This window comes from Bos grunniens, chromosome 19 (assembly GCF_055505025.1).
Source record: "Bos grunniens cultivar Pamir isolate PY7600 chromosome 19, Bosgru_T2T1.0, whole genome shotgun sequence".
NCBI classification, from domain to species: Eukaryota; Metazoa; Chordata; class Mammalia; order Artiodactyla; family Bovidae; genus Bos; species Bos grunniens.
In genome coordinates this window covers 40,027,491-40,049,352 of record NC_141183.1, presented here as the reverse complement: position 1 = coordinate 40,049,352, position 21,862 = coordinate 40,027,491, and the positions used below count along the sequence as shown (strand labels likewise).

The 21,862-nt window shown below is 44.0% G+C and overlaps 1 long non-coding RNA gene across 1 annotated transcript; it reads left to right on the top strand.

Annotated features, from left to right (window-relative positions):
- The first annotated feature begins 5,729 nt into the window (after positions 1–5,729).
- Positions 5,730–21,688, top strand: LOC147352326 (uncharacterized). Its single transcript, XR_015148076.1, has 3 exons — positions 5,730–6,114; positions 18,858–18,947; positions 20,405–21,688. It is a non-coding gene; the product is annotated as an uncharacterized LOC147352326 (long non-coding RNA).
- The last annotated feature ends 174 nt before the right edge of the window (positions 21,689–21,862 follow it).

Sequence of the window (21,862 nt, the reverse complement as noted above, 5' to 3'; positions counted from 1 at the left end):
CTAGATCCATCTATGTTGCTGCAAATAACATTATTTTGTTCTTTTTATGACTGAGTAATAGTCCCTTGTGTATATGTACTAAGTCTTCTTGTGTATCATTTTTAAAGCCTTCACTGAATTTGTTACAATATTGCTTCTGTTGTTTATGTTGTGGTTTTTTGGCCATGAAGCATGTGGGATCTTAGTTCCCTGATCAGGGATTAAATGCACACACTCTACATTGGAAGAAGTCTCAATCATAGAACCACCAAGGAAGTTCCCAACCTCTTCTGTATCCATTCCTCTGTTGATGGGCACAGGTTGTGTCCATGTCCTGGCTATTTTAAATAGTGCTGCAATGAACACTGGGGGTGCATGTATCTTTTCAAATTAACTTTCTCTGGATATATGCCTAGGAGTGGGATTGCTGGATCATATTGTAACTCTATTTTTAGTGGGTTTTTTTTCTTTTAGGAACTTCCATACTGTTTTCCATAGTGGCTGTACCAATTTACATTCCCACCAACAGTGTAGGAGGGTTCCCTTTTCTCCACACCCTCTCCAGCATTTATTGTTTGTAGATGTTTTGATGATGGCCATCTGATACCTCATTTAGTTTTGATTTGCATTTCTTTAATAATTAGTGGTGTTGATAATCTTTTCATGTGTGTGTGTGTGTGTTTGCCATTTGTATGTATCCTTTAGAGAAATGTCTATTTAGATCTTCTGCCCATTTTTTGACTGGGTTGTTTGGTTTTTTTTATATTGAGATGTTTGTATCTTTTGAAAATTCGTTTTACTTTTCAACTCGGCTTTACTAATTTTTACCCTTCTCTGGTAAGTAGAGTGAGCATTCGTCTCCCCATTTTACAATTGAGACAAAAAGATAAATGGCTTTCAAAAGGCATGCAGCTAGTAACAAAACTAGGGCCAAAGGCTGAGCTTCTGGACCCCTACCTAGCACCTCTTTCTTTTGAAAAAAGCATTCTTGGGCCCTAGTAATTAATGTGAAAGCTTCTGGCAAACTGTTGTATTAATAATACAATTGAGAAAAATAGTGAAGACTTCAGCTTCATGCATAACTGAATGTACCAGTTGTCACTAGAGGAGAGGTGAGGAAGTGCTTTCATTATTTGTCGTGTAACAAAACACCCCAAAACATAAACTTTTTAACACCAAAAACATTTTATATTGGGGTATAGCTGGTTAACAATGTTGTGATACTTTCAGGTGAACAGAGAAGGGACTCAGCCACACATATACATGTATCCAGTATCCCCCACACCTCCTCTCCCATCCAGGCTGGCACAGAACATTGAGCAGAGTTCCATGTGCTATACAACAGATTGTTCTTGGTTATCCACCAACAATAACCCTGGTTTTCCTGGTGGCTCAGTGCTGAAGAGTCGACCTGGCAGAGCAGGAGACATGAGTTCCATCCCTGATCCAGGAAGATCCTACATGCCAGGAAGCAAGTAGGCCTGTGCATCACAACTATTTGAGGCTGTGCTCCAGAGCCCAGGAATAGCAACGACTAAAGTCTATCTACCCTAGAGCCCGTGCTCTATAACAAGAGAAGCCACTGAAATGACACACCCATGCAAGGCAACTAGAGAATAGCCCCCACTTGCCCACAACTAGAGAAAGCCAGTGCACAGCAACGATGACCCAACACAGCCGTAAATAAATAGAATTGTTTAAAAAAAAAACAAACCACTCCAGCATTGTTTCCTGGCAGATCTCATTCATAGAGGAGCCCGGTGGACTACAGTCCACGGGGCTGCAAAAGAGTCAGACACAACTTAGCAAGTAAACAACAACAAATCGATCTTAAAGAAATTCAAATTAAAATATCATCATAAATATTTTATCTAAGGGAACTGGATTGGTCGTAAATGGAGACCAGTTAGGTAGAACATGGTAATGCAGCCATGAAAACAGTGTTCTTAGAATGTTTTAAAATGATGTGGGAAAAATGTTTATGTTCTAGTGTTAACTGTGGAGGAAAAGGGATTATCAATAGCCTGGGAAATCAACTGTGAAAAATGTGTGTATGTATATAAATAAAACTAGAAAGAAGCATAACTGAAAATAAAAACAGTGAGAGTTTAAAAAAAAAAAGTTTTAAAACAACCATGTAATTAGCTCACTATTAAATCTAGTCTGGGATTAGCCCTGCCATTTTTCTGCTGGCCTTACTGTAGGTCATAGCATCAGCTGGGGACTGGTTCAACAAGAATGATTGGGCCTCTCTCTTCCTGCAGACTTAAATTCTCTCCTTCTCCATGTGACTTTTCCACATAATCTGTCCAACACAATAGCCAGATTTCTTACATGTTGGATTGCGTGTGTACATGCTGAGTTGCTTCAGTCATGTCCAACTCTTTGCGACCCTATGGCCTATAGCCCACTATGCTCCTCTGTCCAGGGTTTCTCTAGGCAAGAATGCTGGAGTGGGTTGCCATGCCCTCCTCCAGGGGATCTTCCTGACCCAGGGATCAAACCTGTGTCTCCTGTGGCTCCTGCATTTCAGGTGGATTTTTTTTTTACCTCTGAGCCACCAAGGAAGCCCCCCATGGTGGCTTCCCAAAAAAGGCAAAAGTGGAAGCTGCAAGATAGCCTCAGGGCTGGTGCTTTCCCATATTCAATTGGTTAAAGCAAATCAAAGGGCCAGCCCAAATTCAGGAGTAGGGGACTGTGTCAGGGTATCTTCCAGTACTGGAAGGTATGGTTCACTGGGTCCCCGGGTGGAACAGAATACTACAGAAAGTTTTATGTCTTTAGTTGGTAGTGACTTTTTAATTTTAAATTATCTAGTGCTTGCTTCTGGAAAGGTAAAAACAGAAGATGGCCTTGGAGGTATGACTAGTAAAGTTGAAAGTGGATTGCTGGTGAATTTCTCTGTTAGCATCGCACAGATTGCCAGCTCCTCTGTGGGTCAAACCAGAAAGATCATAGCTCTGCAGACAGGGATTTAAATTAAATTAAAGCCTTAATTCTGCCCCCACCGCTTACTAACCCTTTGATTATGGATAATTTAAACTATTCAAGCCTTGATTTGCTCATTGTGCAAATCTCACAGGGTTGCTGTGAGAAGTAAATTAAAATATATATATAAAACATTTAGCACAGGGACTTCCCTGGAGGTCCAGTGACTGTTTATCTTCCCCCTCAACCCTTACCCCCACCACACAGCTTGGGGAGTTTTGGTTACCTCACCAGGGATGAAACCCAGGCCCCTGGCAGTTGAAGGGCAGAGTCCTAACCACAGGGTTGTCAGGGAATTCCATATATCGTTAAAAAATAAAAACCGTATTAGAGCAACAGGTCTTATGTAGGCATGTACATCAGAATCCAGGGAAAGCTTTTTTTTAAATCCACATACTTTGATCCCATTCCAGGAAATTCTAACCCAGTGTGTCTGAGGTGTGACTGACAGCAATATTCTGCACAGATATTCTTAAAAATCTCCACAGGTATGCTGTGTACCTTTGGTTGAGAATCGCCGTTTTTAGATAAACCTCTTGAGCTCCTAAATATCCTATATATAAACCTAATGTCCTGGGACTTACCTGGTGGTCTAGGGGCTAAGACTTCATGCTCCCAGTGCAAGTGGCCTGGATTTGATCCCTGGTCAGGGAACTGGATTTCACAACTAAGAGTTGGGATACCAAAACTAAAGATCCTGAGTGCTGCAACTAAGACCCAGCACAGCCAATAAATAAATATAAATATTAAAGCTAATGTCCTACCAAGTTTTGGCTCCCTGAGTGCAAGTCCTATGTCTCATTCATCAGCTCACCCTCCTCCCCAAGTACATACATAGCCCTGTAAAGGGTTGGCAAGTACACCTGCATTGAATCAAGCTTGAACTGGTATTAAATGACAACTTTGCTCTATTTTAATATCTTTACCAACATTCCACCTACTATTGACTGTAGTCACCAGTCCAGGGCCCCCTCTTTGCACCCTGCAGCCCTGAAATCTGCAGCAGGCAAAAGGAAAAGCAGGAGGAATGCCAGCCCTCCTGGCATCAGTTGCTACAAGCCTGGTGCAGGAGCTCTAGGAAGGCTGGCCTCAGAAAGCAGGCAAGGCTGGGTTCCACCTAACTTCTGGCTCTGAACCTCGTTTTTCTCACCTGTGAAATGAGAATTACAGCATTAGCCATACCTACTTCCCAAGGATAGTGTGAGGCTCAGAAGAGGGAAGAGCAATGAGTGTGCTCTGACATTGTCCACCAGCACACAACACTTAGAACAGTGTGTTAAAAAGCAGAGATATCAGTTTGCTGACAAAGGTTCACATAGTCAAAGCTGTGGTTTTTCCAGTAGTCACGTGCGGGTGTGAGAATTGGACCGTGAAGAAGGCTGAGCACCCAAGAATTGATGCTTTTGAATTGTGTTGCCGGAGAATACTCTTGAGAGTCCCTTGGACAGCAAGGAAATCAAGCTGAGGGGAGATAGACTCCAGGTTAGACATTTACAACTGGCCTCCTTTTTGCATTTCAGGAGGCATGAAGAAGTGGGCTTCAAGCTGGATACTTAACAGTTGTTAGCATTTCCTGAGACAAGAGATAGATGGGCTCCAGTTAAGGCATTTACAATTAGCCTCCTGTTTGACCTCCAAAATGGATGTAACAACAGAAACAGGGTAAATAGCCAGTGTTTGTCTCTTGTAAACACGTTAAGGTAGTAGTCATAGCAAGGACAAAGAGGGGTAAAACCCTGTTTGAGTAAAGGATTAAGGGCTCTCCACCCCTCCCTCTTTGGGGACAAGGGAGACACTATACACATGCAGAAAGATGCCCTGTAGGTAAAAAGTCAAGGGATAATGCCAGGCCATCAGGAGTCTTGCTCCTCCCAGAAGCCTTCACTTCATGATCCATCTTGGCAGAGGGGTGCATGCACACCCAGAAGAGGATCCCAGGGGAAAAGAAGCCAGCTAATTGGCCTGAAGGAAGACAAAGGCCCAGAAGAACTGACCTGTATAAATGCCTTAACAGCCTCTTTACGGTGCTCCTCCTCACTCCTCAGGGTATGGAGGGGACATCCATACCCTTTCTCTCCAGGTGTGCATCTTTGTCTTGCTTCTGTCTTAACAAACTGTTTCTCCATGTGCTCTCCCACTTGTCTGCTATGTGTCTAGAAATAAACTTTGTACCTGCATTTACAGTTTTGCCTCCATGATAAATGCATTTTTCACTGGGGACAAAGATCCAGGGGAAAATAGCTTCTAGCCTCTAACCCTGGCTAGGATTCTGGCTTTTCATCCAGGCTCAATTCAGTCGCTCAGTCGTGTCCGACTCTTGCAACCCCATGGACTGCAGCATGCCGCTTCCCTGTCCATCACCAACTCCCAGAGCTTGCTCAAACTCATGTCCATCGAGTCAGTGATGCCATCTAACCATTCCGGCTACCCAGGTTCAATTCCTGGGCAGAAAAGTAAGATCACACTTTACACCACTGCTCATTACTGCCTCGCCATTGATCAAAATGAGTCAATCCTAAAGGAAATCAACCCTGAATATTCACTGGAAGGACTATTGCTGAAGCTGAAGCTGCAATATTTTGGCCACCTGATGCGAAAAGCCCGATTCATTGGAAAAGATTCTGATGCTGGGAAAGATTGAAAGCAAAAGGAAAAGGGAGCGGCAGAAGATGAGATGGTTAGAGGGCATCACCGACTCAATGGAAACGAATTTGAGTAAACTCCAGGAAACAGTGGGGGACAGAGGAGCCCGGCCTGTTGCAGGCCATGGGGTCACAAGGAGTCAGACACGACTTTGCCACTGAACAACACCACCACACACGTAAGGGAGTGTAGTAGCTCTTAGTACTTCTGAGCCAGGGTCGCTGCCACAGTCCCTCCACCTCTGCTTCTAGAGTCCCAAGGGTGGGATATGCCTCCCAGCAAAGGCAGTTCAATCAGGCAACCATTATGTACTCAACCACCAACTGCGGAGAGGTTACCCTGTGCCAGGCACTGGAGATGTGGAAATAGACCAGGCCTGCTCTCAAGGAGCCCCGAGGTCTCTGCTGAAGCGCAGGAGAGGGACACAGTTTTGATCCTGTGTGCACTGTTTAAAACGAAATAAAAACAACTTCGAAAACAATCGCAGACCAGTGGAAGAGACAAGTGAGTAATCATAGCCTTGTGAACAGGGAGGGTTCGCGCGGAGCCCAAAGCGTGGGCTTTAAGGGAAGGGCACCGAGCTCGGTCAAAGGCGTCTCGTGGAGGCGGGGCCGGCGGATTCCAACTCCCCTTTGGTTCGCTTAACCCTCTAATCCACACCCACCCCCCGGGTTCCTTCAGGTCCCCGCTTCCTCTGGCTCCTCGTCCCCGCCCGCCCACCTCCGGGTTCCGGTACCCTTCGCCCCGCGCCCTGGCATCCCCCAATTCCCTTCCGCCTCAGCCCGGTCCTCAAGTTCCTCCAGGCCCTTAAGCCCGGTTTTCCCTGAAGGCCGCACCGCGCTGCGCCGGGCGAAGGCCTCTGGTTCTCCCCGGCCTTCGCCCACCCCCGCCGCCCCGCCCGGGACCAGAAGGCCAGCAAGGCCGCAGACCACTGCCCGCATTTCTCCGCCCCACGGCTGCGCCTTCCTTGCCGCTGGGGCGGGGCTGCGGCCGCCCGCGTCTCTGGTTCTCAGCGCATCTCTGCCGGGGGCGGGTGGCCAGGCGGGGTGGGTAGCGAGACGAACTCACTCGAGGAAGGGCCTGGGAACCTGCCGCTGAGACAGCGCCCAGAAAAGATGAGCTAATGTTGCTTTTCTCTGAAATTCTCTCCTACCTGCTTTGCTTCATTAGGCTTAATTAAACTGCTCACTCTGGCTTGGAGGGGCGTTCCCATTCGTCCGCGTTCAAGAGGCTGTCCTCTGCTAATATTAAACAGCTGATCTAAGTGTTTATTACGGCCAGGCGCTGTGTCTGGGGCTCCAAAGACGTTCTCTCTTCTTCACAAGCACCGAATGAGATGGGGACTGTGATTGCCCCATTTTAGAGAGGAGGAAGACTAAGAATTCTGCAGAAGTTGCGGCAGTAAGTTAGTGGTGGGACCAGAGCTGGAATCCCAGACTATTTGGCTCTCAGGCATCTATTTACCTCCACGATGTGCTGTCCCCACAGCACCTCTCCAGAGCTTCTGAGCAAGGGTCTTGGAGCAAAGTGGGTTTGCGGCCCTTGAGGAATGGAAGTAAAATGTGCACACTGGGTAGTTTTTGTTTTTAAGTACCTTCAACTCAAAACACATCTTTTTTTTAATTGTTTAAGGCAGTTGGAATTGGATGTTACAATTGAACGTGTCCTTATTGAGACCGAATTTACATAAAGCTATTTGACCATTTTAAAGTCTGCAGTTCAGTTATTATATTCACAGTATTGCACATCCATTACCAGAACATTTTCATCACCCCCAAGAGAAACCACATAACCCTTAAGCAGTCACTCCTCACCTCCCTCTGCCCCTAGCCCCAGGCAACCACTAATATACTTTCCATCTCTATGGATTTGCCTATTCTGGAAATTTCATATAAATGGAATCATACAATATGTGACCTTTTGTGTCCAGCATCTTTCTTTTAGGGTAATATTTTCAACATTTATCCATGTTGCAGCAGGTGTCAATACTTCATTCTGTCTTATGGCTGAATAATAATATTCCACTATACAGATATATCACTTTTCACTTTCATGCATTGGAGAAGGAAATGGCAACCCACTCCAGTATTCTTGCCTGGAGAATCCCAGGGACGGGGGAGCCTGGTGGGCTGCCGTCTATGGGGTCGCACAGAGTCGGACACGACTGTAGCGGCAGCAGCAGCATACAGATATATCACATTTTACTTACCTATTCATCAGTTGATGGACATTTGGGTTGTTTCTATGTTTTGGCTATTGTGAGTAGTACTGAACTATTCCTGCACAAGATTTTGTCTGAATACCTATTTTCAGTTCCATTAAAATGGAGATGCAATGATAAAGACATAAAGTCTCTCTTAATAATTGTATAGCATTCTACTGGAAAGATGTACTGTAATGAAACTGGGTCCCCACCAAAAGGCAGCCGTTTGCAGCTTCTCTCTACTGTAAACAGGGGTGGGATGCTCATCTGGACCACACAGATGCTACAATTTAAGTGTTCTTATCCCTGCTGCCCTGGGGTACAGTGGGAAGTAGAAGGGTCATGAGAAGATGGGATTTAACTCTTTATTTTTAAAAATATTACATATTTATTTAGTTGGGACTTCCCAGGTGGCGCTAGTGGTAAAGAATCCACCTGCCAATACAGGAGACATAAGAGACAGGGACTCCATCCCTGGTTTGGGAAGATCTCCTGGAGGAGAGCATGGCAACCCAATTCTCCAGTATTCTTGCCTGGAGAATCCCGTGGACAGAGGAGCCTGGTGGGCTACAGTCCATGGGGGTCGCAAAGAGACATTACTGAAGCGACTTAGCACAGCACAGCATTTATTTAGTTATTTATTTGGTTCCACGTGGTCTTAGTTCTGGCGTGTGGGATGGAGTTCCCTGACCTGGAGTCGAACCCGGGTTCCCTGCATTGGGAGTGTGGTGTCTTAGTCACTGAACCACCAGGGAAGTCCCTCAACTCATTTTTTCTGGAGGAGGTATTGAGAGAGTGTCTGAACTTGCCTAGAGATGACCTTGGCTTGACCTCCCTGATGGCAGTGCTTACAGCAGCGGCTCTGAAACCTCAATGTGCATATAGATCACCTGGGGAACTTGTTACAGAGCAGGTTCCTGAGCGGAACCCCAGAGAATCTGGTTCAGGAGGAGGAGGGCTCTGAGAATCTGCTTTTTTAAATACCTTTTTTTGTATTTTTTTACTTTTATTGGGGTATAAAATACCTCAGTGTTACAAATCACAGTTGATTTACAATTTTGTGTTAGTTTCAGGTGTACAGCAAAGTGAATCACTTGTACCTCTACATATGCCCACTCTCTTTTAGATTCTGAGAATCTGCATTTTTAACAAGCATCACGGCTGATTCTCATGTAGCTGGCTGGTAGACCACACCTGGAGAAATACTGACAGTGGAAGAGAAAGTGGAGGGAGGTAAATAGTGTTCACTTGAGAAACAGGAGAGGCTGTTGGGGAGCAGATAGGGAGGGAAATTAATCAGTCTTCTTCAGTTACTCCAGGGCTCCAGTGTGCTTCGTGTTAGGACAGAACTAACAAATCTATCCACTGGCCTTCCTTCTCCGAAATGATCCAGGAATTCTGATGGTCACATAGACCCTAAGACCCCCAGTCTATCTCTAACCTGTTGTTTCCTCTCTTGTGCTCAGCTAGGAGCATAGGGATACACAGAAACATCTCACCACGTTCACTGGGGCTTTAAAAGGATCATGGGCTCAGGCTGGGAAAGGTGGGAGTGCCCCATGGTCACCAGCAGAGATAACCGAGGTTAGGGATGCTGCTGGAAAGTGGGAGAACACCTCTGAGCTCAGTGAGGGGATGGAGTGCAACAGGAACTCTAATGAGTGAAACATAAATGGGTCTAACCACTCAGAAAAACAATTTGACCCAATAACTCCACTGCAGGGTATATACTCCATAGGAAGTCGCATGCTTAAACTCCAGGAAACATAAATATCCAGGATGTTCTCAGCAGAATTTCCAAAAGAACAAAGAAAAAAAAAAACTTAAAAGAATCCAAATGCCCTTGGACAAAAGAATGGACGTATTAATTGTGGCATAGTCACACAGTGGAACACTATGCATATTTCAGACGAGTGAACTGTACACAGATCAGTGTGGATGAGTCTTGGAAACATAAAAAATGAAAATAGTCATCACAGAAAAAAAGGCATTCTTGTTAAAAAATAAGCAAAACTATGCAGTTCATTGGGGATTTACTTGTGGGTAAATATAAAGGAAAGCAAAAGACTGTGGGATGGGCTTCTCTGAGGCTCCAGTGGTTAAGAACCTGCCTGCTGATGCAGAGGAAACGGGTTCGATCTTTGGTCCAAGAAGATACCACTTGCCTATATGCCCATATGACTCTATATGGGCTTCCCAGGTGGCTCTAGTGGTAAAGAACCTGCCTGCCAATACAGGAGACATAAGAGACATTGATTCGATCCCTGGGTCAGGAAGAACCCCTGGAGGAGGACATAGCAACTTATGCCAGTGCTCTTGCCTGGAGAATCCCATGGAGAGAGGAGCCTGATGGGCTACAGTCCATAGGGTTGCAAAGAGTCGAACACAACTGAAGCGACTTAGTATATATAATTCTATAACATATATTCTTTTGGCTATATCAAACATCTTGAAATTTTTAAAATGAGAGAGAAAGATGAAATCCTCTAGCCACTACTGTGTTCTCTCAAGGTTATTTAATTCTTGGGTCCCCCCCATCTCTCCTCCGACAGGCACTGTAGACCAGAAAGCAAGATGTCAGGCCTAAAGAGACCTAAGGAACGTTGCTCAAACCCACTTCCATCTCAGCATTCAGAGACCAGGGCAAGCCCCTGTTCTGCCCCTTCCCAGTCTGTTTCTCATAGACTGTGTCTATCACTAAGTAATGGCTTTTTTTTTTAGACTTGGTCAGGCTGACGCCATGCTTAGCATTTTTTCTCTGCTGACAGCAGGACTATCCTTGGGACATTGTTCTTCTAAACAAGCAAGCCAGCCTACCACCTACTTTTCTTATCTGAATGCATCCCTAGAAATCACTCTGTTGAATCTGCCGGTTTCACATCTGTCTGCTTCTCCAGGCTTCCTTTTGCGTCTTTGATGAGGCACTTTCTCTCTTTCCTTCTTCCCTGCTTGTGAGCTCAGCACATCTGGAACTCTCCAAGGCCTTGATTGTTCGCCTTCTGCCACGTTTCCTAATTCAAACACCACCCATCCGTCAGAAGAGCGCAGAGCTCCTGAGATGAGGTTTTGCCTTGACCAAAGCAGTTGAATAGGTTAGGTGGGTTTCACAGATCCTATTGGTTTGCCTGTAAGATAGAGTTGTTTTTTTTTTTTTTCAACTGCATAGCATGTGGGATCTTAGTTCCCTGACTAGGGATTGAACCCTGCCCCCTGCGTGGGAAGTGTGAAATTCTAACCACTGGACCATGAGGGAAGTCCCCAAAGATTTCCTTCTTTCTTCTTTTTTTTTAAATTCTTTATTTGACTGTACTAGGTCTTAGTTTCAGGGCTTCCCAGATGGCACTAGTGGTAAAGAACCTGCCTTCCCATGCAGGAGACATAGGAGGTACAGGTTCGATCCCTGGGTCAGGATGATCCCCTGGAGGAGTGCGTGGCAATCCATACAAGGATTCTTGCCTGGAGAATCTCAGGCAAAGACAAGCCTGGCGGGCTATGGTCCATAGGGTCGTATAGAGTCAGACACGACTGAAGCAACTTAGCAACAGCAGCAAGCCTTAATTGCAACAAAAGGATCTTTTAGTCATAGCATGGGAATTCTTTCTTGCAGCATGTGGGATCTAATCCCCTTCCCTGGGATCGAACCCATGTCCCCCTGCACTGGGAGCTCAGAGTCTTAGCTGTCGAACTAGGGAAGTCCAAGAGAGTCTTGTCTTTGGGGATGCTGATAATGTGTGAGAACCATTAAAAGATGGAAAGGATGTTAAAGTTCATCTAGTTTCACCCACTTGTCTTCAATGGAAAAACTAAGCTGAAGATGAGGAGGAGACCTGGATGGACTGGGGACATTTGACTGGCAGGTGCCTAGAACCCAGGCCTCGTACCTCTCCATTACCTTGCCTCCCTGATACTTGCTGAGACACAGAGGTGTGACAGGAGGAACCTACGGCCAGTTGCCTAGCCCTGCCCCAGCTCCATCCAAGGTCCAGGTGTTCAACCTTAGAAGATGTTGCTTTCCAAACTACTGACATTATCTGGGGGCGGGAAGAGCTTGCCTCAGCTGTCAGCTGGTCCATTGCGCAACTTGGCAAGTTGAGGCCTGAGACTTCCCTTCCCACACCAGGCTCAGCTGTAGGACAGGTCAGGTTGTAGGGAACAACAAAAGAGGTGGGGACTTCCCTGGTGGTCCAGTGGTTAAGACTCCACGCTCACAGTGCAGAGGGCCTGGGTTCAATCTCTGGTCCAGGAACTAGATCCCACATGTTGCAACTAAGAGTCTGCAGACCACAACTAAGATGAGTTACAGCCAAAAAAAAAAAAAAAATGTAAACACTACCCCTACCTTTCCCTCAGATCCTACTCCCCACTCCCTGTAGGCGTTGTGGTACATTGAGGGTAAAAGAGACCTGAGGAGTGGAAACAGGAGTGGGGAAAGCAAGCTCTCTGTGTGAGCTAAAGGGGGCAGGTCTAGTCCTCCTCCTCACCCCTAAATGGGTCTTCTATTTGGGGGAGGAAATTTGAGGACAAGGTAGAAAGGAAGAAGAAGCTTTTGGCCTGGTCCTGCTTTCAGTCCATGAGCTAAGAATTTATCTTCAAAATGGAGAAAGGTAAGACATTCTCCATTTCCAAATGGAGGACGTGAGACAGAGAGCTGAGTTGGTCTGTGAGGCTGCCAGCGTGGACTCTAATGGAGGCAGTGGAAACTGGACTTGATGCAAAGATGTCTGGGGTCCCAGTTTGACCCCCTGACTCATGAGGCAGCTAACATGGAGGCTGGGATTGTGCACAGCCTCTCCAAGCTCTGGACTCACGCAGGCTGCCATACTTCAGCCCCAGTCTGAAACAGAGGCCCTATTCAGGAATTCCAGCAAAGGCACTCAGCAATCCAACTAGAGATTGTTTTTTCTCTTCTATTTTTTTTTTATTCAGCTGTCATACATGACTATAGCACAAAAAGGAGTTCTTTTTTCGTTTAAAATTACACTATACACAGCAAGTCTGGGCTAGATCTTCCAATCTGAAGATCTAGAAAAGGTATTAACCTTTTCTGTGCTGTTCCTGTCTACAGTGCACAGAAGTCCTGTAATTGAAGCCATGCTTTTCAGTCACTAGAGGAGTCTTTGTAGCTGCCAAAGACTTCAGCTCCCAAATTCAATTGTATTAGAACTGGAGCTCAGTTTTGGGGAAGTCTCCCATTCCCATAGATTATGTACAGTTTGGTGGTGGTGGTTTAGTTGCTAAGTCGTATCTGACTCTTGCAACCCCATGGACTGTAACTCGTCAGGCTTCTCTGTCCACGGGATTTCCCAGGCGAGAATACTGGAGTGGGTTGCCATTTTCTTCTCCAGGAGATCTTCCCAATCCAGGGATCGAATCCGCCTCTCCTGTGTTGCAAGCAGATTGTTTAATGCTGAGCTATCAGGGAAGCCCAAGTACAGTTTGGGGAAGGCTTTTGTTGGGGTGGGGGTGGGGGGCCACCAGGTTCTCAGGCATTGATCATCACAGGTTGAAGTGGCTCTGTCAACTGTTTCTATTCCAACCTGGCGACCTGGGACTTCCCTGGATGCAGTGAGCGGCCGCAACCTCCCCGAGGACCCAGCCTTCCTGCTCTCAGTCTCACAGCTCTTTGCTTCTTTCCTTCCACCAGCCTGAGGGGAAATACTGATGTACGATTATTAAAATATTTTTTAAAGACTTATGATAGAGTAACGTATGGGTTTTCTCAAAAACACATGAAGTACTTAGATCTAATGGCAGATCTAATAATTTCATACTTTTGAGGTAGTGATAGATATAAACAATATTTCAACATATTGCAATAATCATCAAAAGATCTGAAAATAGCTCATTTCTCTGGTAATGAAGGCAATTTGTTGCCTACACTTATAATTGAAGGAAATGCTATTTTTCAGATACAGGTTAGTGAAAATAAAAAATGTAATTTTTTTCCCATCCAAGTTCAAGGGTCCCAAGTCATAAGAAACCTTGATCAGAAGAAATTCATCTCTTCTCAATCCTCATTTCCGCTGCCAAAATCTTGGCTCTCTGTGCACCAATGCCAAATAGAAATGTGGAGACAGAGTTATGGAGGAAAAGGAAAGACGTGGCTTTATTACTTTGCCAGGCAAAGGGGGAACACAGTAGGCTAGAGCCTCAAGAACTGTGACCCCCTCCCTGGTGAGTAGGGAAAGGTTATAGAGTCAGGCAGGCATATGTGCAGTAACAGTTATATTCTGCAAAATTTTAAAAGATGGGGTTGCTAACAAGATTAAGATGTGTTCAGGGCCTTAGGAAAGACCCTGATGCTTGGAAAAATTGAGGGCAGGAGCAGGAGGGGGTGACAGAGGATGAGATGGTTGGATGGCATCGCTGACTAAAAGGACATGAGGTTGAGCAAGCTCCGGGAGATAGTGAAGACAGGGAAGCCTGGCGTGCTGCAGTCCATGGGGTTGCAAAGAGTCAGGCATGACAACAACAGCAAAGGGCCTTAGGTGGTCTAGTCTCCTAATCTTGATGAACCCTGGGGTTTCCCTGGTAGCTCAGCTTGTAGAGAATCGACCTGCAATGCAGGAGACCCTGGTTTCATTCCTGGGTTGGGAAGATCTACTGGAGAAGGGATAGGCTACCCATTTCAGTATTCTTGGGTTTCCCTGGTGGCTCAGCTGCTAACGAATCTGCCTGCAAAGTGGGAGACCTGGGTTCAATCCCTGGATTAGGAAGATCCCCTGGAGAAGGGAGTGGCTACCCACTCCAGTATTCTGGCCTGGAGAATTCCATGGACTGTATAGTCCATGCGGTTGCAAAGAGTAGGACACAACTGAGCGACTTTCACTTCCTTTTCTGGTCCTGTAGTCTTGCTGCAGATAGTTCCATTGCTTTTCCTTCTTTAATTAGCAACTGTTCTGCCCTTTGGAACTGAGAGAAGGTCATGGAGGCTGTAGTCTTGCCTATGAGAAATGGGGGACGAAAAGACTTCCATGACCAGGAGTCCCACAGGGCCCTGCTTGGCATCATTTCTTCAGAAGAAGTCACAAACTCTCCCTGAGACTAAGTAGCACAAGTCCTGTTATCTACTTGATTGAAGGAGAAAGTACATACACCGGTTAATATCTTAACAAAAATGTTCCATCTTTACTTTCATCAAGGTTTATTTACTCCTAGTTTACACACACTTCCTGGTGGCTCAGACGGTAAAAAAGTCCGCCTGCAATGCGGGATACCTGGGATCAATCCCTGGGTTGGGAAGATCCCCTGGAGGAGGGCATGACAACCCACTCCAGTATTCTTGCCTAGAGAATTCCTATGGACAGAGGAACCTGGCGGTCTCCATGCAGTCCATGGGGGTCATAAAGAGTCGGACACGACTGAGTGACTAAGCACACACACACCACACGGCAGTTTTCACACAATCCTAATGTACCTGAGAGTCTCATTTTTTAACTCATGGAAAAAAGAGGAGTACATTTCAAAACGGGGAATGTTGCTATTAAGAAAACACATTTGTAATACCCAAGGTGTTTGCAAACAGCCTGAAATCAGAAAATTGGAAAGATTTAGTTAGTGTAGAAGCAAATAACTATATGTATTTTGATTTCTCTGAGCTAACAATATCTAATATTCATCACTATGACCCTATATGCTGAAGAAAAAGCTAAAGAATATATATTTGTTCATCTGTACTTCGGAAAGAAGGGATAAAGTATATTTGGCATAATGTCCAAGCAAGATGGTTTTTTAAAAATGTTACAAATAAAATAAAGTAGCATCTTAAAAAAAAAAAAAAAAGATACCCTCAGCAAGTTTTTTGTTGTTACTGTTAGCATATGCATGGTGAAACCCTCCTCCTTTTTACTGAAAAATCAGTCAACTCTCACCAATACTTACTTTCTGGGTGTTTTGTTTTTATTGTTGTTTTTAATAGTAACCATCATAATGATAGTAAGATAGTATCTCCTGGTGCTCTTGATTTGCATTTCCCTGACTGAGCAACTTCACTTTCACTTTTCACTTTCATGCATTGGAGAAGGAAATGGCAACCCACTCCAGTGTTCTTGCCTGGAGAATCCCAGGGACGCGGGAGCCTGGTGGGCTGCCGTCTATGGGGTCGCACAGAGTTGGACACCACTGAAGCGACTTAGCAGCAGCAGCAGCATACCAGAGAAGGCAATGGCACCCCACTCCAGTACTCTTGCCTGGAAAATCCCATGGATGGAGGAGCCTGGTAGGCTGCAGTCCATGGAGTCGCTGAGGGTTGGACACAACTGAGTGACTTCACTTTCACTTTTCACTTTCACACATTGTAGAAGGAAATGGCAACCCACTCCAGTGTTCTTGCCTGGAGAATCCCAGGGACGGGGGAGCCTGGTGGGCTGCCGTCTATGGGGTCGCACAGAGTTGGACACGACTGAAGCGACTTAGCAGCAACGGTTACAATGTTGAGTGTATTTTCATGAGCTTGTTGGTCATTTGTATATTTTATTCAGAAAAATGCCTACTCAAGTCCTTTGCCCATTTTTTAATTGGGTTGTTTGGGGTTTTTTGTTGTTGCTGAGTGGTATATCTTTTGGGATTATTTTATATCCATCTTTTCTGCATCCTGATATTTAGGGTGTGCCTACTATAAGAAGCATATGCTTCCTTGTTAATCCATTTGAGAATCTTTTTCTTTTAATTGCAGTGTTTAGTCTAATTGTGATTGTTATTGTAATTGTTATCCATTGTTCAGACTCTTTGCAACTCCATGAACTGCAGCAGGCCAGGCTTCCCTGTTCTTCACTATCTCCCGGAGCTTGCTCAAACTCCTGTCCATTGAGTCGATGATGCCATCCACCATTTCATCCTCTGCTTTCCCCTTCTGCTCCTGCCCTCAAGTTTCCCCAACATCAGGGTCTTTTCTAATGAGTCAGGTGACCAAAGTATTGGAACTTCAGCTTCAGCATCAGTCCTTCCAATGAATACTCAGGGTTGATTTCCTTTAGGATCGACTGGTTTGATCTTGCTGTCCAAGGGACTCTCATGAGTCTTCTCCAGCACCGCAGTTCAAAAGCATCAAATGCTGCTCTACAAATTACCCAAAACTTAACAGCTTAAAGAACAATAAACATTTATTGTCTTACACAGTTTCTGTAGGTTATTAATTTGGCAGGAGCTTAGCTGGGTGGTCCCAATAAAGGAAGTCTCAGGGTTATTTCATGACGTCGAACATTCAAAGGATAACATGTGGGAAGCTGATCCAAACTTAGAAAGGGGTATAACAATTGGCCAAGTCATAGAAAATGAGCCTCTTTGTATCACAAACTATATGAGAAGGCAAGCACTGATAATCTTTTACAAAGAAATAAAACATCTTAATTTTCAATGTTTCTAGTGTTTTAAATTAGTGTACTGAGTAAATGTTAACTTTCCTTGTATTTTTTTCATTTTCCTAAATAGTTATAATGGGCTTCCCTGCTAGCTCAGATGGTAAAGAATCTGTCTGCAGTGCAGGAGACCAGGGTTTGATCCTTGGGTCAGGAGGATCCCCTGGAGAAAGACATGGAAACCCACTCCAGTATTCTTGCCAGGAGAATCCTGTGGACAGAAGAGCCTGATGGGCTACAGTCTATGGGGTTGCAAAGAGTTGGACACGACTGAGCAACTAACACATACAAACAGTTATAAATGACAGTAGAGTTTTTAATGTTTTAATCAAACGAATTAAAGGTCACAGAACAATGATACTTTTTCTCACTGACTATTAAGATTGCTATGCATGATTTCAGCTTTCACAGTCATTTTATGGTCCTACTTTGCCATGCAAAGCAGAGATTGTCTGTATATATTTATTACCGGGATTTGGACTTACATAATCTTGGGAGCTGGTTAAGCAATTTCTGGAAGGCTTTTGTCTTCACGTCTGATGCTGGAGCTTGAAGTCCACAGAGCAGGCAATTGGAAGGGGAAAATGGTTGTCATGTGGAGGAGAGCAAGACTAAGCTAGAACTTACAACATGAGCTGGAGCCCACAAGGACCTCTGAAGTCCATGTTGGTTCTTATTGCCTCAAATGTTGATGGTGTGGGCATTCTGCAGAAGCCAGGGCTCTTTGCACAGAACCAAATGCACACACCTGGCCCAGGAGTCAGAGAAGCTCAAGGAAGAGTAAGGGGAAGGTGAAACAGTTACACACATGGCTTCTGCCTCTTGCTGATAAGGTGAGGCAGCAGGTAACCAGCAACATGTGTCAGCTACAAAATGGCTGCTGCTTCACTTCCACCCTCCAAATCTACTACAAGAAACTCCTGGTGGCCCATGCTAACTGGAAACATACCAGAAAGGGAATTCTGGGAAATGCAATTCAGCCCAGCAAAGTTAATACATTTCAAAGCCATTGTACTTACTGTATAGCTTAATGGTTATGGACTCGGGCCCTAGAATCAGACTTTTCAGGTTTGAATCACACGCAGTTCCTTTATTTCAAGCTGTGTGTTCACAAGTAAGTTACTTAGTTTTTCTATGCTTAGTTTCTTTGACTACAAAATGAAGATACAGTAGTAGTACTTATAAAATTTGTGTGAAGTTTAAATGAGGTAGTATAGAGACACTCTTGATACAGTATCAGTAAGACTTGGCCCATTGGAACAGTTCAATAAATATCAGGGTGTTTTTTTTTTTCTGATCTTAGGCAAATTATTTATTTATTTATTTACGATTGTTCCCCTCAAAATACAAGATCTTAGTTCCCCAACCAGGGATTGAACCTGTGACCCCTGCAGTGGAAGGGCAGAGTTTTAACCACTGGACTGCCAGGGAAGTCCCTTGGGAAAATTATTTACTCTTTCAGAGTTTCAGTGTTTTTCGTCTGTAAAGTAGGGAACTTCCTTGGCCTATTTTAAGACTTCTATTGAGAATCAAATGAAATAACCAGGAGGGAGGGGATATGTGGATACCTATGGCTGATTCACGTTGATGTTTGTCAGACATCAACACAATATTGTAAAGCAATTATCCTTCAGTTGGACATTAAAAAAAATACTACATTAAAATATATATTGTTTAAATATGAACAGAGGTGACGGTGATGACAAGCACCTTTCTTAGCTCCTTCCGGCCTGAGGACTGATACCTACCCCAGGGATGAGTCTAAAGCAAGCTGTTTGGTGAGTATTCATTAGAAAAGTGGTTCTCCAAGTGTGCCATTTTAATGTAAGATGTTACTAATAGGAGACGTTAGGCGGGAAGGGGGTGGCATAAGAAACTCCGTGCTATCTTTGCAGTTTTTCTGTAAATCCAAAACTATTCAAAGTTTTACAAAAAAATAACAACTCAAAAAATAAATGGAAATAAAACTTAAAAGACGAAAATGGTTTTCAAACTTTAGCAGGTATTAGAATCGCCTGCAGGGCTTGTTGGAATATACCTTATGGGGCCCTACTCCTTGAGCTCTGATTCAGTAGGTCTGGGATGGGGCCAGAGAAATTGTGCTTTTAATCATCAGAGCTGAGAGTGCTAATCTGTGGATCACACTCTGAGAACCACTGACATAAAACTGAGACTATATGAATTTTCCTGTATTTCTCATGAACACAGACTTGCATTCATCATGACCCATCATTTCTTGGCTCATTCTGGCTATGACATCAGCCAACATTTACTTCCCAGGCAAGAAGAAGGAGACAACTCATGACCTATTCAGTCACTCAGCAGAACAGTTAAATGAGGCCTGGAAAATCCTTTTTATCTTCCCCCTCTTTTCTCCAATCTCTTTAAGCCTCCAGGCTGTAGATCAAGCCATGCTTAAAAAAATACACACATATATGTATTTAGATATATAAGTTTCACTGTAAGAAGAAGGTGCTGATGGAAGAGAATTAAGAAAAAGTAGAAAGAAGAAAAAAAATTACCAACTGCTTTCCCATCCAAAGACAGCCACTTAATATTTAATTTTTGTACATTTACTTCTTGAATTTCATTTCAACTATATTTTATGAGGTTTATCTCTTTTTTATTTTAATTTTTCTTAATATACATATTTTATTAAAGTACAGTTGACTTACAAATTTCAGGTGCACAGCAAGGGTGGTTCAGTTATGCATATACACATATATTATTTTTAAAATTATTTTCCATTATAGGTTATTATGAGATAGTAACTATAGTTTCCTGTGCTATAAAGTTTTTCTTTTAAACATAGTTGTGATCAAAAAAGACATATATTTTTATATTCTGCTTTGTCACTTATTATATCATAAACATTTTGTATTATTATACAGTATTTATACACTTGTATAATAATACAAACATTAAATGATTGCACAACAATGAAATTGTTCCCCTTTTTTCAAATACTCCAGATTTTGCAATTTTTCACTATTGTAAAAAGTAAAAGGAGGTTCGAATTTCACAATTGCATGAACTCGTGCAGAAAAATACAACTTCCATTATTTTCCTATAACTGAACTAAATTTCTTTCTTAAAGAAAGTTCTCTTGCAGGAAGTTCTAGAGAACCCCAGTTCTCTAGAACAAAAACATAATCAATAATCATAATCATTTCTAGGTAAACCCAGTCATAACCAGAATCTTTCTACTCTATCTTGTTCTTCACCTCTGCTGCAGAAGGAATTATGCAAATATCACGAAGGAGTAAACGAAGAGGGGCCAACCTCTCCTTGATCTCCATCTGCTTTGTCCCACGGTGGTCTCCTATTCCAGTATAACAGGTGAGCCCTCCCTGTCTCACTCATAGAAAGGGGGCAGTGGTGGTGCTGTGCCTGTGGGAGTTGGGAAGGGTCCCCCTAGTATCCTGACAACCTGTTTATGTGTAACCACATCTTATCTGTCCATGTGACTTCTCCTAACCCAGCCAGGGGTCCCCACCACCCACCCCTGCCAGGAGTAGGCTGTAGAAGCTGGGAGAATCTGTTTCCAGTCCTAAGCCTAGACACCCAAAGGTATCATTTCAACTCCATGGTGTCTGCACCATAACAGAGGGAGATTTGCCTAATAAGTCTCCTTTGTTGCCTGCCTAAACCTTGCCTCAAACAATAAAAGAGGTTTACTGAACTTCAGGTGGGGTCAGACACAGTTCCTGCTGTTCTGTTTCCTCTTCAAATTCTCTGCCTGCCTTTCCTCTCTAAATAGGTCTTATTTTCTCTAATGTGGAGGTGGGGAAGATTGTTTTTCACTGTAGTTTTGACATGTCTCTTCCTTCATCTTTTGGTTTTATACTCAAGTTTAAAAGCCAGCTCCCCACCCCACACTGTGCGGCTTGCGGGATCTCAGTTCCCAGACCAGGGATTGAACCTGGGCCCACAGCAGTGAAAGCAGTGAGTTCTAACCACTGGATCACCAGGGGATCCCCAAGAGCCAATATTTTATGGACTCTTTTTTTTTCTAGGTGTCCTGGAGGGGCAGAGGGAAGTGAGGATGAAAAAAAAAATGGCGGGATGGTGATGTTGAACTAAAAGGGATTTTGGGGAAGGGAAAGAACACAGCAGTTATGCTCTTAAACTATCATCCTGCCTCATGATAATGCTGCTGGGACAGCACCATGGCACCTTTGACAGACAGGGTGGAGGAAGTGTGAATGAAGGCCTGAGGTCATTAAGGAAGACAAGGGGAGGTTCTGGAGAATGAGGGTGGAGAGAAAGATATAAACATGTGGTCCACCCTTGGAACAATGGCGGTACCATCCAGGAAACTATGAGTAATTGCCTGCCCCTCCTCCCTCAGTGAGTAAAGACTGGGAGAAGTCTTTGACACACTGAAGGTTGCCCTTTCCAACCCACAGGGCCAATGATGATTGCCCAAAACAACTAGTTTATTCAGACAGTCCCTGCTCCTCACAATCTGTCATTCACTCAGCAATCAAGCAATCTACATAAACCCTTTATGTGTATATGATTTAGATGTTTTGTTTTTTGCTTTTTTGGTTTTTGTTTATTTGTTTTTTTATTTCCTTTAAATATTGTCCCAGAAGCGAAATTACTGGGTCAAAGGATAAACCTTGTGTAATTCCGATGTTAAATAATTCGATGTCTTAATACAAAAAGTGTAAAACTGTTAACTCAAAGG